Source organism: Saccopteryx leptura, chromosome 11 (genome assembly GCF_036850995.1).
Source record: "Saccopteryx leptura isolate mSacLep1 chromosome 11, mSacLep1_pri_phased_curated, whole genome shotgun sequence".
Classification (NCBI taxonomy): domain Eukaryota; kingdom Metazoa; phylum Chordata; class Mammalia; order Chiroptera; family Emballonuridae; genus Saccopteryx; species Saccopteryx leptura.
Genome location: NC_089513.1, coordinates 13,779,675 through 13,795,249, shown reverse-complemented (window position 1 = coordinate 13,795,249; position 15,575 = coordinate 13,779,675). Strand labels below are relative to the sequence as shown.

The following is a 15,575-nucleotide window of genomic DNA, read 5'->3' as shown; positions in this document are numbered from 1 at the left end:
CCAGGTTCTATACCCCGAGGTTGCTGGCTTGAGCGCAGGGTCACTGGCTTGAGCAAGGGGTCACTCGCTGTGGTCACCTCCATCAAGGCATATGATCAGTGAACAGCTAAGGAAACTAAGGAGCTGCAATGAAGAATTGATGCTTCTCATCTCTCTCCCTTCCTGCCTATTCCTATCTGTACCTCTCTCTGTCTCTCTGTTTCTGTCACAAAACAAAACAAAACACTAAAATTGATATGCAGCAATGGTATCATTTCCCTTTCAAGCATACTACACAGTCTTATGTGCATTTGATGATGACGATTAAAAGCTCATGTGCTAGGTGCTCACTCTATGTTCTTCCATGTTCCGAGCACTTGACGAGTATGAGCTCATGTAATCCTAACTAGTCTAGAAGATAGGAATTAATTGTATCCCGGTTTTGGGGATGAGGTAGTGAGGGGTAGAGAATCAAGCTTCATGTTCTTAACTTCATTGTCATGTGTCACCCACATCAACCAAAGCAATTCCAATTCCATCTCCTAAGCGAAATTTCAGAATCTTGCTTTTGGAACGAGGGTTGCTTTGATGAGACTGTGCCCTTTGCCTTCTCAAATCTGGGGCTTTACATTTTATTGTATTTGCATCCCCTTAAAGGCCCACTCGCCCTGGCTCTGACTCCTGTGCAGGGAAAGCCCTCCAAAGATATGTGGATTGAATGCAGTTAAATGAGTGACTGTGTGAATGAGGGCAGAACTGGGTGTTGAGACTTCCGGAACTAGGAGGAAAGGGACGAGGAAACGGGACAGGTTTCCCCAGCCAAGTGCGTTTAACCTCATGATGTAGTTTGATGACATTCGTTCTTATTCCAGGACTGTGCTTCTTTCTGAACTGCAGCGTGTAGAAAATGTTGTGCGTCTTTTGAGAGGCAGGGGCAGTGGTGCTTTGCGGAGCCTGGTGCCTTCCTTGTCTGCCCTTCTGTCTGTCAGTTAACACTGAGGTGGAGGCCTCCTGTCCTTGGTGTGAGAGATAAAAATCACTCTCCTCTCTTCCAGAAGCTATGTCAGTGCCGACTGTGAAATTCCAAGCTGTGGTCTCAGGCATTCTGCAAACACTAACCTTTGGCATACTTGGCTGCAGCCAACCTCTTTCTAGTAAATTCCCCATTGGCTCTTGGCTTTTCTTGTGGAATTAGCACATTTACAAAGTTTTCCTCATTGATATTCCTGGGGCGTGGGACTTAAATGTCCTTCGCCTCTTGATGTGTGGACTTGTTTTGTTTGCCTTTGGGTGTCAGTTAATGAGAGAGAAGCCAGACCAAGTAGGACAGAAGCCTGTCAGGGAGGGAGATCCCACGTTATTCAGACAGCTGTTGACCAAATGTCCTGAAGGAGACTCACGATTTTCATTTTGCTCATTGATGTACATCCCTAGTGTGACTGGCCAGGGTCCTAACCGCTTGTCCCCTCCTGTGATTAAATACTGGTGGCTGGACTGTCATCCTAGTGGTCACTTAGGCATCTCTGGGGAGCCAATCAAAGGGAGAGGATTCATATAAACTCAGTTTGACACTTTTTGTGCCTTGGAAGGAAAGTGAGTAAACGGTGAAGCAAACAGCTCACCCACTGAGGTTGTTTCACGTTTTTATGGTGGACTTACTAACACTCTTGGCTTTGGGAAGCAGTTTCCTGTGTTTAATCAGTTGGCAAAGAAAGTACTTTGGGGATGATTGTGCTATGTGAGCAGAGAAAGTGGGGTTTCAGATAAGAACCTTACCTTGTATTGTTAAACAGAACATTTTAACTTTCATGATTAAAAGTGTTTTTAAAAGAAAGGGTTTGTTAGGCCATTGCTAGCAAAAGAGAGAGAGAGAGACAGACAGACAGGTCTTGGGGGCATGGAGTCTAAACCACCAGCAACATGGCTAGGGAGGAAAGATAGCATGTCCATCATTTTGGAGTTTGCAAGCGTTTATACATCAGGTGGTGGTGGGGGTGTGAGTCATCTGAAAGGATTTGCATTAGCAGAGGGGTGAGGAAGGCAAGCCAGGCAGCCCAGGGATAGGTGCTGAGTCCCCAAGAAGAGTTGTCGCTCCTGGGCAGCTTTTGGGAAGCCCCCAGGTAACAAGAAGCAGAGGCTGCTGGAGTTTTACAGTGCCTGGCTGAAGTAATCTTTGGAAATAGCCACCTGGAAATTAATCCAAAATTCCAACAGACACAGAAGGCCTGTGAGCAGTCTTTTGTTAGCTGACCCGTGCTGTTAACAGACTAACAATTGTGTCTTTCTCTAATTCTCGGGCGACCGTAATTTATTTCATTTAGCTTAGCTCAGAATTTTCTCCTAGTCAGGATTCTGCCACAGGGTCAAGCTAACCTATTCCTGACAAAGCTGCTGATAAGATGGTTTTAACAAGCAAACAGTCTGCTGGCCCAAACACTTGTTTATTTACCAAGCTCCCTCTCTCCCCAAAGTGAGGATGAGTTGGGGGCTGCGGGGTGTCTCCGGGCTGTGTCTGTCTGCGGGAGAGGGTGTGGTGGGAACCGGGAGCTCCTGGCTGTGATGACAGTGGGCGTTGGTGAATGGGAGACTAGGAGACTGTTAGTGTGTTTTCAGACCTTAAGGGAATGGCTTATCGATTAATGAACAAGAGGGGCTTAAGTCAACTTTTCAGGTTTAAGGTTGATGGAAAGCTGAAGGATTCCAGAATGACCCAGAAAAGCCAAAGAAGTAAGGCACTGATATGATGGGGTTGTGAGGAAAGATGGTTGCAGATCTAGCACCATTCTAGTATTTTCCTTTGGACTCATATTTATGTTTCATTGACTCCCTCAAAATGGCCAACCCTAAACAGAAGATGCAATTCCCCAAGTAGTCCAGCCACTGCCATGTGCGCTGGGTGACAGGTTTGGCCACTGGAGTGGAACCATAGCCTGAGTTTCTTAATTTATAGAGGGGAGGGGGGAATCAAGAAATGATGGGATTTAAAAAAATTAAAGAATTTCTCCTCTATACTTTTCTGAAATGTTTGATATTTGCTGTTGTATGATTACATTGAATTCAAGGATCTTATGCTATGTGATCTGGCAAAAGCATAATTATTTTAAGTGTGATTGAACACCATTTGGTGTTTCTTAAAAAGCAGAGCGACTCCCATGAAAATTCCACCCTGATTGAAATTCAGAGGTGCAGGCTGGGTTCTGAGGTTATCCTGTTGATAGAAATGTATATTGTGTGGTTTATATATGGGTCATATTATTTATATTTAATGTATATTTGTTTTTACAAAATCAAATAAAAACAGTAGAAAGTGAAAGACCTCTAATGTGGTGGTGGTGGTGGTTAGAAACAGATTAAGGGTCAGGGAAGTCTCCTGAATACATTACTTGTTGATAGATGAAGTCACTCTACGTTCTGGTGGGGCTCTGTAGAGCTGGCTGAGTCGAGACAGCTTTGTCTAAGGAGCCCAGAGCCATAGCGGCTGTGTCCACACATCTGCTTCTTGCTAACCTCCAGAAGGGTAAGCTCCTGAAACAACTGCAGAATCCCCCAACCACCATCACGCCCAAGAGTCGAGTGTGGCGTGGAGGAATGGAGAGAGGGCTGAGGTTGGGGTACACCGGTCGCGGTTGGGGCTTTGTAGACCGTCAGGGCCTCTGGAGCTGAGTTTCCCAGAGGGTGTTGATGCCAGGTTTTTATTTTGGTTCCATCACCCTGCTTCAGTCTTGACTGGACTGAAAGAGGCCAAGAGCAGAGGCCAGGACACAGCAGCTGCCCAGGTCATCCAGGTGAGAGATGTCGGTGGCATGGACTAGGGGCGGAGCATCCAGAAGGTGGATGGAGTAATTAGGTACCTATACTTGGTCTCAGAAGGCTTCTGTGTAGTGAAGGACTGAGCGTGCGGTCCAGCAGTGGCCGTGCAGGTGAAGTTTGGGCAAGTGAATGGTGAATGCGTAACACGGAGATTCGGTTGCAAAGATCAAGGAATGTCTCAAGTTTCAGCCAGTGAATTTTTGTACTTGATTAAAATCATAATTCCAAGGTAACAAAAGCCCACTGTTTGCCCTTTTTCTGCACAAGGGAACAGACAGCATGTTCACTAGTCATATTCCAAAAATGTAGATTGGTGCTTTGTTCTGTAAAAATTCCAATGAGATTGGTTTCTTTGTATAGCGATCAATAGATCCTTTTGTCCGATTCCTGAGCAAGGGATTCCTTTCCATTCTCGGTGGTGTATTTTAAGTGTGTTTCTCAGAGGAATGCCTTCCTTGTGTAATCCATCCATTTCCTTCTTTGCAGCAGAGCTCTACCCATGAATGAACGCTTTGTGCAGCCCTCTCAGCCCCTGCACATCTCTCCTGGAGGTAGAGCAGGTAGAGTTGCCTCTGCTCTGAGTATTACACTGATTTTCTGAGATTAAGGGAGGCCGTAGAGCAGGGGTCGGGAATCTTTTTGCCTGAAAGAGCCATGAACACCACAGATTTTAAAATGTAATTCCGTGAGAGCCATACAACGACATGTGTACGTTACTCATTATCCAATAAAAATTTGGTGGTGTCCCAGAGGACAGCTGTGATTGGCTCCAGCCACCCGCAACCATGAACATGAGCGGTAGGAAATGAATGGATTGTAATACATGAGAAGGTTTTATATTTTTAACATTATTTTTTTTATTAAAGGTTTGTCCGTGAGCCAGAGGCAGCCATCAAAAGAGCCACATCTGGCTCGCGAGCCATAGGTTCCCGACCCCTGCCTTAGAGGAAGTGCTGAGGATTCCATCACGCTACCCGTGACTGTCAAATTGGCGATGCATAATTGTGACGGGAACATCCCCGGGCAACGAGCATGGGTTTTGGAGGCAGAAAGACGAAGGTTTGAGGCCAACTGTCTCCCCACCCACCACCACTATCATGAGCTGTCCTTAGGCTTGTTGTTTCTCTCCTTTGGGCCTCAGTTTCCTCCTGAGTAGGAGGAGGGCAACGAAATGTTCCTGATAGGCTGGTTTGGGGAGACAGTGGGTGTGATGCTTTGGTTAGTAATCATTAGTATGAGGAGGGGCCGTCAGCAGATTGCTGGGGGCCAGGGTTGTTACAGGGGATGGGGACATGACAGTGTTTTAAAAGCACCTTTTGATAGATGATAGATAGACGCACCTTTTGTTGTCTCTTCATCATGAGGCTCTGCGAGAGAAAAACATAACTTATTTAGATTAGAGAAAATATGAGCCCTTGCACGGTAGCATCACAGAGAAGCCAGTAGGGCTTGCTGCAGTGGTTTGGAATAAGTCATCTTGAGTTACAGGATAAAAATAAACTTTCTCTAATGTCTCAGGAGTGGGATGGAAAGGAGGCCAGATGTTGCCTCTTTACGCAAGAGCATTGAGCTCCGGTCTTTATTCTTTCCCCTTGAAGTGCTAGATTACTCCATGGGTGCCTGATTGTGTGTACAAGTAATTGTAACCTGTATGGAGGTGTTCTAGCTCTCCATCTAGGTTAGTGTTATAAATATGTGTCGAGTGACCACTGTTAGTGTGTACCAGCGGTTCTCAACCTGTGGGTCGCGACCCCGGCGGGGTCGAACGACCAAAACACAGGGGTCGCCTAAAGCCATCGCAAATACATATTTTATTTAAAAATGTATTGTATAATAAATATGATTTTCCAATGGCTTTAGGCGACCCCTGTGTTTTGGTCGTTCGACCCCGCCGGGTCGCGACCCACAGGTTGAGAACCGCTGGTGTATACATTTATGTGTGTGTTTGTGTATACGATCATAACATTTACATCAGTGGTTTCCAACTGTCGCTCTGCCGGTGGTTGGAAACCACCGATTTAGGTTGAATGTAGCAATTGTGAATATTGGAAAAATTTCCCTCACCTGTCTCCAACCTCTAAATTGCAAAAACAAACAAACAAACAAACACACGAAATAATCTTAGAACCCATGCCTGTGGGTAGCAAACCTAGCTCAGTGCCTGTGTTCCAGGCTGCTGTCTGACAAAACTCACCAGGGCTGTGGAAACAGTACCGCCCTATTTTCTGAAGGCGACAGTGAGGTTATTATGGTCATGGCAAATTTCAGATCAACATAATGCAAGAAGGAAGCCCTTTTATCTTTGCCCTCTACAAAATGTCTAATTGAATTTAAACCACCTGCTTTTAAATTCTGATTCGAATTTAATGTCTGTAATTTTGTTTGGTTTTCAGAAGGAATATCTCCCGTCTTCCCACTGGAGTGTTAGGGAGCCGATGTTGATGGATTCTTCTGTCTGACATGTTGTGTAGCCTGGCTCGTGGGCTCACACATGTTGCAAACCCAAGATGCTTTCTGAGTGGTGGCAGAATTTAAAACTCCAGTTATATTAAAGATGTTTTGGGAGTTATACCTTGTACTCCATTTTGTAGAAACAGCCCCCTTTGATATATGTCTTATTACTGGCTTAACCAAGTCTCTGTGTTCAGGAAAAGATGTTTCCGCTTACCATTTTAATGCCAGACATTTAAGCAACATTGAAGCCCAGATAATGAAGACTCTTGAAGTGAGAATTTAATTCGGCATCTCCTGTACGGCAGAAATGGAGCTTGAAAACTGCAAAGCTCACCTCCCATTATTTTTTCTTATAATTTTATCTCTTGTTTAAGAAGCCCCTTAATTTCAGATGTTTATTGATTATCAAGACACCAATCAGATTGGATTGGGGCCCACCCTCACAGCCTCATTTTAACTTAATCACCCCCTTGACCTTTTCTCCAAATATGCTGAACCAACTTCTGAGGTACAGGGGTTAGGGCTTCAACCTGTGCTTGGGGGAGGGGGTGGCATACAGTTTAGCCCATAACACCAACTTAGTTTTATGCTTTTTGTAGGAACAGACAAATGTGCAGTGGCTTTTTGGATCTTTCTTAGAAGAAAGGTGAATTCCTATCTTTGGTGTTTTACGATTTAATTATTTGATGGTTGCCAGAGGGGAGGTGGCCATTGGGAGACAGGGTGAAAGAGGTGACAGAATAAGAAGTACAAATTGGCAGTTACAGAACAGTCACGGGTGGAAAGTACAGCACAGGGAATAGAGTCAACAATATGTAATAACTACGTATGGGGCCAGGTGGGTGCTGGAAATGTCAGGGGAACGCTTTGCAAAGTGTACCATTGTCTAAGCACTATGCTGTACACCTGAAACTCATACAAATAATATTGAATGTAAACTCATGAAAAAATAAAAGATTTCATTTTGTTGCTCTAAGAATTTGTTGAGAATTTAAATGTCCCTTGACTAAATGACACTCTATTCATGGCCTTGCCCATCCAAGGAGCCAGATATATTTGTCTGGATTAAGTGGAGCCATGCAGATTCTTTCTGAGAGACCTTACAGCCAGCTGCAGGATCGCAGAAACAGAAAGTGGCGGAAGAGGAAGCATCTGCTCAGGGAAAAGGCGAACTCTTAAAAGGGTTACTCGAGCACAGGGTGTACCTCTAAACATTTACTGAAGGTGGAGGGACGCTGACAACTGATGTGACCATGGGTGGAGTCTCCTGGCTCTAACTCATCAGGCTGCAGGAAGAGGTGCCCGCGGGCCCTCAGAACCTGAGCGATGGGGTCCAGGTGGCAAGTTCCTTAGGCACCTGAGATGTGAAGTACGCTGAGAGCACACCTGAGCTGTACTATCCTGGGAGTCCAGGTAACGTTGCTCACCTTTCCCCCATCACCTGCCAGTGGAAACTTACCCCTGGTGGCAGACAGGGCTTCCGCTTGCTCTTCAGAACCGCCTTGGAGCATGCGGCTCTGCCTCCCCTTTGCTAAGTTCAGTGCGGGGGACGTCACAGTTCAGGAATTAATGCCACTCGGTAAGAAGACGGTCCTTGGTGTGGGGAGGAGGTTTTACTTTCCTGGGTTGTTTAAAAACCTTGCCAATTTCTTCCACAGTCATTTTACATTACCTCAGGATTCGTGAGCTAGTTAACACCTCTGACATAGATGACCTTCTTCCTGGAGGGATTAAATTCAACCTCAGGGTTGTGAACTTGAATTTGGGGGCAAGTCTACGTGGACCTGATGGGTTTTCTTAAGTGGAGGGTGTTGCTTTAGGTGAAAAATAAATAAATAAATAAAATGAATGGGGAAAATGTCTGATTACCACAGAAGCTGTGGATTTGTTTTCTTGAAGGAGAAAATGGCACCTGGGAGAGGCTCTCTGAGATTGTACAGTGAGAAAGGAAGTTTTACGGGAGAGGGATTTATTTCTCTGCAGTGCCCATCTGAGTAGGGCTTTTTCTGAGTATGAAATATTGAGCAAAATTGTTATTTTTTTGAAAGAGATGTGAGTTTGGTGGGTTTTTTTTTAGGTTTTATAGTGTTTCATTATTTGGCTATTAGAAAGAATTTGGTGAAGATTTTAATGTGACTAGCCGAATAGCAGTGTTCTTTGTGAAGGGTTGTTCTCTTAGCACTGGAATCAGAACATCCATTTACCTGCTATTTACCCTGCTGGCTTGTGGCACGGACCTGTGTGTATGTGTTTATATAGTCTAAGTACTGCTGTGAAACCTGTTTCTAGTGCTTAAAGGGAGAAAATTGAAAGCACCAATTATTTGGGCTGACAAAATACATTTTAGACCTTAGATTGCTAGATGGCTTTGAATATTTAGTGAGGGGTAGGGGAGGAGGGCGTGACAGCTCTTTTTCTGAGAAGGGTACAGGGCACCCCTTCAGGTAAGTGGCCCCGGTGTGAGCCAGCTGGCCACACTTGCTGGCTGTCATTGTATGGTGGCCAGGGCACTGTTTTCCGGACTGGGCGCTTTGGTTCAGTGGGGGGTGAGGGTCCCAGTGACCCTGTCCGCTGTGATATTGCTTCACTCCCTCCCCTGCCCCAGGTTAGTGTAAATCCCCTCCACCTCTGCCTATGAAAGAACTTGACACTCTGACTCTGTTAGGGAGTTCAGGCCCCACTTCAACCAGACCAAGAAATTGGAATCTAATCTCTTTCGTAAAAAACTTCTACAGAGGATTTCATAACTTTCCCGAGTGTCATCTTTCTGGCGACTAACAACCTGGATGTTCTGAAGTCCTTCTTTTTAAGGATCATTTGAGGAATGCCAAATGTGCATTCCCCCCGTGCTCTCCTGAAATGATTCAGAGAGTTATGCCTGAATGTGCAGACCCCGGAACGGGGGGTGGGGGTCAGGGGAAAGAGACAACGGCTTCTGCCTGGGGGAGACACCAGGGGAAGAGGCTGAGGCCCCTGAACTTGTATTCCGTGGAATTGCATGTTTCCTGCATCATGGTTTGCTTCCAGAGATGAGGGATGAGTTGTGGTGATTCAGCACTTAAATTTCCAGTGCATAGTCAGTGCTCAAATAATGGTTACTAAATATGAGTGTGCAGAACCAGTGCGAAAATACAGAGATGACCACAGCATGGTAATTTATGGGATGGTCGTGAAACCCGGGCTGTGGACTGGTGACAAGACGTTCTGTAGTGTGTTTGTATACAAAGGTGTCTAGTATTTTAAGTAGTATGGGACATGTAGGGTCAAGTGTTAATAGTAATTTAATTGACTGGATTTTGAAATCTGTGGGATTAAAGAGCAAAGAGGAAGCTGTGTAAGAGGGTGGAGGGGGGACGCCGCTCAAGGGACATGTGATTGTGGGCCTTAAAAAAGGTTGTAAATCCCCCCCAAAAAAGTTCCTGAAAATGAACGCTGTACACAGGCAGCCCTTGCTTTGCATGATTCCATGGTAACTGAACATGCAAAGCGGGACTGCCTGTATGTTTACTAGACCACATAGAACCTTCTGCTGGTCTCAGATCAAACTCTGTTTTAGAAAGAGGGAACTATGAGGACAACTGTGTGCTGTAACCTCCAGGTGCAGAGAGAGGTGACAGTCACAGCTCCTAACACCCGCTGCGTCCTAACCCCCACCTGGAACTGGGAAGCTGCGGTCAGGGCAGGATCACATAAGCCCAAATATTAGTCACAACACCCAGTTCTTCATCCAGTATTTATGAGGGCGTCCGATGTTTCAGACGGCGTCCGGACCTGGGAAGGTTGTGTGCGTGCGGAGGCAGAAAAACAGAAGCTGTTTTGTAGGGTTTTACTTCTTGATGGGATTTCTCCCTTCCTGTATTATGTGAAATCCATATTAGGACAATTAAAAAATAATCTTGCTGTGAAAGGAGTAAATATTTTAAAATGTATTTCAGATGGACTTTCAGGGAACTGGCCCACTAATGCTATCTGACCGCCTGCAGCTATCCTAATAAAGAATACCTTAACATTCTCCTGTGGTTGTGGTGATGGTATTTTTTTTAAATTTCTTTTTCCTCCAAAAGCATTCTGTTGGAGGTAATACAACATTTGTGGTTTTACTTCTGGTACTTAGTTATAAATATCTTTTGAAACAGCGCACACCCACATAGTATTTGTGATTATTTTGTAGTTTGAAGAAAAGCTAGAAAACTTGACTTTGATAGTTTTAAATTAAAAAAAGAAATCTTAAATTAGTACTGAGATAAAATCCTTTAGTTGTATGCATTTCTATGAAGAAACGGGAAAAAAATAATTTAACCAATTTCTATTTCAGTTTTTAAAAAATTTCATGAGTCGAAACACATTCCAATAAGTTAGGAATGGAGTTTTTCCGACCCTGTCTCGTTAACGAGTTGGCGGGTGAGTTGCGGCTTTGTGACAGAACGGCGTTGCTGGATACTGAGGCTCAGCTGAAATGTTAAATCTGAGCACGCACATCTGCACATTGTAAGGAAGTGAAGTTGCAGTAGCAGTGATTCTGACCGAGATAATACACCGAGAAGACTGGTCTCCTTTCCAGTGTGGAGCCAGTGACCATGAACATGATCTCTCCTGCCACCTGGGAGCTCAGTTAGACAGGATCACAGGCTGGCTCTCAGCCAGAGATGATGGGAACGGGGTAGGGGATGGGGAGGGAGGAATTAGGAAGAGGTTCCAAGTCAGACGGTGCTCTGAGGACCTCTGGTCATGAATGGTTGGTTGTACAAGTCTCGTTATCCTTGTCACCCCCCACGATCTGCTGTCCGGTGGCCGATGTTGGCATCTCTCTGGGGTCTGTGGCACTGGGTGCTGGGGCTTCTTGAGGATTCTGATGAGACAACTTCGTCTGGGTGCAGCTTTTTCCTCAGGGGTGTTTGGCCTGATGCTCTGGTTCCCAGGTGACTTTGCTGTTCTGTGTTGTTTCAGTTAGCTTTTGTGTAGCACTCAGGCTGACTTCAGCCACCCCTTGAACCAGTGACCACTCGTACTTTCTTGTATAATTTTCCCCTGTGTTATTTCTTAGAATGATTCTGACGAACAGCCCATTGTAGAGACAGTATTGCTCTTCTTCGTAATAGGAATTTTAAACGTCTCACATGGAGCCAGTCAGCCAGGCATAAATCCTTTCTGAGAATGAGATGTGGAATAAGAATAACAACAAACAGACCTGCCCCCTGAAAATGTTATTGACAAGTGTACAAGTGCTCTTGACTCGTTTCTATTGGTTATTTCACGCGTGATGTTTTGGAACTGGCTGTAGATAAGGACGCATTCTGACTTATGAAGACTCTTCTGTTCCACAATGAGGTTGACAGGGATCGCAATTATTATTCCTGGGTTTTGTCATAGTGAATTTACATATATAATATACATAGAGAAAGTGTGTGATCTTGTAGAAATCATCTGAGACTGAGTTCTTGGCTCCTCGTGTGCAGGTCTCCTGAAATCACAACACCTCGGAGCTGGGAAGGGACATCAGGGGCCATCTGGTTCGTTTTCCTGTCCCTGGTGCTATTGGCAGGCCCCTGTTCTCGCTCCGGTTGTGGCCGGCCAGCTCTCCGCCTCAGGAGGCCACCTGCTTTGTGTTTGACTAGGGTGATACTGGAAGAGCCTTCCCCTGGGTCAGGCCTGTCTTCCTCCCTGGGGCTTTCGCTCCTGGGCTGAGGTGGCCCTCTGTGGCCTCACACCATCAAATGACTTGGCTTGGGTCATCCTGCCTCCCTTCCTGCAGAAACAATCTGGTCTTTAAAAATAAAACACAAAAAACAAAAAACACAAACCAGGTCAGGCATGCTGAAGTCTTTATGTAATGTCTGTTTGTTTATTAACTATCCTGTTACTTAAAAACAAATGTTTTGAGTTAATACAAAAAATGGTTTTAAATTAAAAGCCAAAAGAAGGCTGCATAGTGAGACATCTGAGTGTGTCTGTCTGTCTGTCTCACACACCACTGACCCTGGCCCACTCGTTTCTGTCCTCAGTCAGCCAGTAATACCAGTTCCTTTTGTCCCACATGCTAACAAATATTTGTGTGTGTGTTTGCACACACACACATCTCCTTCCGAGTCCTTTGTATACAAAGGATGGCCTATCCTATACCAAATGTTCTCCATCTGGCCTTTTCAATGTGACCGTGTATCTTAGATTGTCAAGCCTGTACATAGGGAACATCCTCATTTTTTCTTATGGTTACTTAGTGTTCTATTGTTTGGATTCCATCCTATTGGCTTAAAACACAAAGTAAAACAACCACCTCCCTCCTAAGTCTTGCCATCGGGGTTTGAACCTAATGCTGGCCCAGGGCATAGTATGATGACATGCCCCACCCTGGACTTTGAATAGTGCAAGTGGTTTACAGTGTCATCATGCTGAGTCATGTTGAGCTGGAGATAAAATCCAGCCCCGTAGGTCTCCCTCCCCTCCTTTCGATGCTTTCCCTTTTTGTTCCTCCCATCCTGCCCTTCCTCAGGGACTCTTGCAGCTAAGGGCACATCCCCTACGAAACTGCATCCTGTGAGCTTTGGCCCATCACCCATTGTGATGAAGTCTTTTTGGATTCCCATCTAGTCATCTGACATTTTATCTATTTGTATATATCAACTAACAATTGGATTAGCCTGTATTCATCCAATTAGTATCCCCATCCAAATTTTTTCTGGCTCATATGGCCTTGGATGGAGCTAACAATAGAGTTGCATGCATAACCCCTGAGACCTCTCTGGAGCTTTCTAATGACTATACTTTGGATAGGTGTTGGTAAGTCGGTACAACTGGGTCCTATCTAACTTTAGTGTCAATTGACCTTCACCATATCATTTTGTCTAGAACAGCAACTTTGAACCGGTGTGCCCCACAAGAATTTTTATAACATGCAATACCTATTTAGTCAGGGACACTGACCTTTTTTTCCGTACACTGTCAAAACAATAACAGCAACCAACACAATAGCCATTTGGTATGAATATTGTCTTGAACCATAAATATACTGCTCACAAAAATTAGGGGATATTTTATAGCTTCATATTAATTTTGAAATATCCCCTAATTTTTGTGAGCAGTATATATAGGTCATATAATAGAGTTACATCTGATTGGTCACGCCTCATAATAAGGTTATATCTGATTGGCTACTTCTTGGTATCAGAAATCCTTATATATAATACAAGTATAGTCACCTGACTTTAAAAGTCACCGTGGAGCAAAAAGAGTAGGTAATTACTATTATTATTATTTTTTGTAAATCAACAAAAATTATACCTATTTCTTTTGTTTGATTGGCAATATATATATTTTTTGGTGTGTTGCAGAATTTTAGTAATTAGTTTACGTGTGTCATGAGATGCAAAAAGTTGAAAATCGCTAATCTAGAAAAATAAAAGGTGGTTTGGTCAAAGTCTATATACACTGATAAGCAGCGTGGCCTGGAGCAGTTAACCTTATCAGAAAAGGACGCTTGTCTTATTCGTTAGCAAACCTTAGCTATATAGATTGTTCTCCTTTCCTAAACGCTCACAAAATGTTCAGTAATTCACTCTAAAACGTTGCCTTGGATTGATGTCATTTATTCACTCAGACATTCACTCCCCTGGAAACAGTGAGTGCCCTGCTCTTTGCAGAGTCTAGGAAAGCAGTGCTGAGCAGGCAAGGAGGTTGCTTCTTGCTGCTCTGGCCTTGAGCAGATGCACAGGGACCATTAATCTTGTCGCTGCCCGTGACCTGTCTGGTCCCTGCCTTCAGAGAGCTTCGTCTTTGGGCATGAGAGCTAATTTGAAAAGCAAGGACAGGACAGTGATTACCAGGGGGCAGGAGATATAGGGGAGGGAGGGGGTTGGAAGAAGAGTGTAAAGAGGGACAAATATGCCCTGGCCGGTTGGCTCAGTGGTAGAGCGTCGGCCTGGCGTGCAGAAGTCCCGGGTTCGATTCTTGGCCAGGGCACACAGGAGAAGCGCCCATCTGCTTCTCCACTCCTCCCCCTCTCCTTCCTCTCTGTCTCTCTCTTCCCCTCCCGCAACCGAGGCTCCATTGGAGCAAAGATGGCCCGGGCACTGGGATGGCTCCTTGGCCTCTGCCCCAGGCACTAGAGTGGCTCTGGTCGCGACAGAGCGATGCCCCGGAGGGGCAGGGCAGAGCATCGCCCCTGGTGGGCGTGCCAGGTGGATCCCGGTTGGGCGCATGCGGGAGTCTGTCTGACTGTCTCTCCCCGTTTCCAGCTTCAGAAAAATACAAAAAAAAAAAAAAAAGAGGGACAAATATAAGGTAACGGAAAATGATTTGGCTTTAGGTAGTGGATATACAACATAATCGACTATTCAAATGGTGGAGTGATGTTTATGTACACTTGTTGATCAGTGTCACTGTTGAAATTAGTTTTCTAAATAAAAAAACTATAATATTAAATATGTGAACATGTGAAATGTGCAAAAGCAAAAAAGAAAGAAAAGCAATGACAATAAAGGACAGGAGGAGAAATGGAGGTTACTGCAGGAGGATGAGACTAGTCTAGGAGCCCTGGAGCGACATTTTCAGAAAACGTGATGTTTAAGTTGACCCCTAAAGAGCAAGTAGGTGAATCTGAACAGAAAGTATAGCAAATTGGTTTCGGTTGAGGGAAAAATTTCCAAAAGTCCAGTCTGTGTCATTTATAGTGTGATTTGTAACTTCTTTTCTTTCAAAGTTGGGACATCTGCCCATCTGAGATGTCTTTGATTCCTCTGAGTTACCCAGCAGGTCTCTGAGCCACTGGGGGATGGCATTTGGTTGAATGAGTTGCAGAGCCTAGGCAGATGTCCTTGGCACCATCCTAGTTCCTGTGTTTTGGGGCTTGGTTCTCTTAATCATCTTCTTCCAATACAGACTTCGTAACTCTAATGTAGTCAGTAGTGCCGAAAGGCTTCGAGCTGTACAAGAATGGATAATTATTTTTACAAGGTTTCAGACCTATACAGGAATTAGAAATAGTTACCTTTGGAGGATTAAGCTAGTAGCGTATATGGGTATCTGTTGGAGCAAACCAAGAAATTATGTGTATCTATGTGGTTGAAGATTTTGGGAACATCTCCAGTTCCAATGCAGGTGACTTGGGTGTGATCGCCGGGAGGCAGGGTCGGAAATTGGTTTCAATCTATGAAGGGGAAACCTGCCTGTCAGTCAGTCATGGTGCACAGATCAGAGCCTGGGAATGGACGGGGGTCACGTACGGTGTGGAGCAAGGGAACAGAAAATCCAAGGAAGTTTCTGTTTGGTGCTGTTCTCTCTGAACTTGGGAAGCAGTGGTAACAGTCACCCTGTTGTGGAGATGAGCACAGCATGGG

General features: G+C 44.8%; 1 protein-coding gene across 2 annotated transcripts in view; it reads left to right on the top strand.

Annotated features, from left to right (window-relative positions):
- Nucleotides 1-15,575, top strand: part of NEDD4L (NEDD4 like E3 ubiquitin protein ligase) — a 323,150-nt gene that overhangs the window by 75,020 nt on the left and 232,555 nt on the right. The window contains exon 1 of one of the 2 annotated variants that reach the window (XM_066353220.1): nt 3,746-3,764. The exons of the other annotated variant lie outside the window; for it this stretch is intronic. The gene's annotated coding sequence lies outside the window, so the exon portion shown is untranslated. Of the gene's footprint in view, nt 1-3,745; nt 3,765-15,575 lie in introns of those variants that run through there. 2 annotated transcript variants of the gene reach the window in all.